Source organism: Sorex fumeus, unplaced genomic scaffold (assembly GCF_029834395.1).
Source record: "Sorex fumeus unplaced genomic scaffold, SorFum_2.1 ptg000265l, whole genome shotgun sequence".
NCBI classification, from domain to species: domain Eukaryota; kingdom Metazoa; phylum Chordata; class Mammalia; order Eulipotyphla; family Soricidae; genus Sorex; species Sorex fumeus.
The window spans coordinates 35858946-35861576 of NW_026606322.1; positions in this window are offsets into that span (position 1 = coordinate 35858946).

The following is a 2631-nucleotide window of genomic DNA, read 5'->3' on the forward strand; positions in this document are numbered from 1 at the left end:
CCTCTCACTTGAGCTCTTTAGACAAAATCTCAAGCCATAGACATGTATTTAATGAGATTGTTATAGTTTAAAATTACAAATATTTTTCAATATTGAAAACTTTAATTGGTATCCTCTGGTTGTTTACAATCAAAACATCACAGTAGTTACCAGGTCTCTATATATTGTGATGTAATGATCTTGTAAGGGATTTACTGAAAATTACCTTTAGTTAATTTTTCTTACTGATAACAAATTAATGCAAATATTAATTCCATCTAGGAACACCCTCATAGAGAACCTTGGAAAAATGTTTGGTCCCATGGTAGAGGAGTCAAGTAAACAGGCAAATCCACCATGAAAATGAGTTATATGAGATGGAATGCATTTTCCCTAAGAACTAGCAAGGCTGGTTGTCTGGGGTTGTGTAAATATAGAAAGGGATATTGATGAAGCCAGGGAGGTAACTGAGGATCAGAAATACTGGAGCTTGGTAGGGCATTTGGCTGTTTTGCATAATGGAAGCAATAGAGGGGTTTGAAAGAGGAATGGCTTGATTTAAGTTTGCAACAGAGTCCTCCTGGGGAGTTGAGTTTAGGTTTCTTGTACTGGTTTGAGTGACATCCTCCAACACCCCAAATATATCCATATGCTGTTGTCCAGAACCTGTGAATATAAGCATATTTGGAAAAGGGCTCTTTGTAGTGATAAATATCTTGAAATGAAGAGATCATCCAGGTAGTAGTCTCAAACATTTATCATGGTGATAGAAATGAAAATTGGAATACAAGAATACATTTATTTAAAGAACCTGTATTTTGTTGCATGGTATTTTATTAAAAAAACTCAATTTATTTATTTTGTGTCATCACCAGCAATGCTCAGAAGACTATGCAGGGCAAGGGACTGAACTAGGGGGACAGTCCCCACAGTGTACAGCATGTGCTCCATCTCTTTGAGTCATTTTCCTGGACCATACAATGATTTTTTTTTTTTGCTTTTTGGGTCACACCCAGTGATGCACAGGGGTTACTTCTGGCTCTGCACTCAGGCATTACTCCTGGCGGTGCTCAGGGGACCGTATGGGATGCTGGGAATCAAACTGGGTCGGCCTCGTGCAAGGCAAATGCCCTACCCGCTGTGCTATTGCTCCAGCCCCACAATGATTTTTTTTTTTTTTAGTGTGTTCATTCCACAAAAATTTTCTAGGTATCTTGTGTTAGGTTCCGTATGTCATATTTAGTGTTTGATTTCAAAGCCAGTGATGAGAAAGGCATGATTCCTTTCCTCTGAAGTACCTATAACAGTCTAGGAAAGAAGATCGCATGCTTTAAGCCAGAAAGAACAGATTTGTATTAGTGTGATTATGATTCATCTAGGAATTCTTCTGTCCTTGTGAGTGGTACTAGTTGTGAAACATGTGCCATACACAGGAGTATATGATGTCTATGAAGTTTTCTGTAGGGTACTGATCCCAGTTTTTAGATAAAAATTCCTTCAAGAAAATCTATGAGACAAGGAATGATAAGGAACGAAGCAGTAGATAGGGAGAACCACATAGCCTTCTAGCCAGAGGCTGCAGTAGTAAACTGGAAAACTTCAGAGATAGAGAGAACATTGTATGGTTAAGAGACTGATAGATGCATTATATTGTGGAAGGACAACTGTGGACTGAGCTTGCATTAATTGTTGGAGCAAAAAAAATCATCTGCCATCTTGTCAATATTCCATCACAATTATTTTGAAAATTGGAATACATGAATGATTAAATTTTTTCTATATCTATGCATAAAGTAAATATGTTCAAAGTTTAGTTAATACATCTATCACCTCACTTGATGACACTATTTTTAAGTGAGAACTTTAAAATCTACTCTTTGTGACTTCTAATATGCAAGAAGAACTGTGAATTATAGTCACCATGTGTAGTGTACATTCCCAGAATTTACTCATTTGATAACTGGGTGTTTGTACTTTTGGGCCATTTCACTCATTTCCTCTTCACATTACCCTCCACCTCCAGGAACCACTGATCTATTGCTCTTTCTGTAAAATTGGTTTTTGGGATTCCACATATAAGTGAGATCACACAGTATTTGTCTTTCTCTGTTTGACTTCTTTTACTTAGCAAGGCTTTTAGGTTTCATCTACTTAGTCACCACTGGTAGGACTTTTTCTTTTTTATGGATAAATGATATTACATCATTTGTGTATGGGGGGTTGTATCTTACTTCTGGATCCTTTCATCCATTGATGTTCACTTTATCCATTGATGTTTACAGGGTTTTTCATGTTTTGACTATTATAAATAATACTTCCATGAATACAGGAGTACAGATATCTCTTTGATATTGTAATTTAATTTACTTCAGATTATACCCAGAAATGGAATTGCGGGATCATATAGTAGTTCTGTTTTTAATTTCTTGAGGACTTCAGTACTATTTTCTGTAGTGGCTATCCAATTTACATTCCTACCCATGAAGGCTCACAAGGATTATCTTTTCTCCATATCCAAGCCAAGAAAATGTCAGTCAGAGAAACTATTAATCATAAGAAAATAGTGAAGAGACTTTTCTGTGTACACTTGACACATGAAAAATTCAGTGAAATTTTACAAGAAATCACTAAAACCTCTTGAATTCATGATCA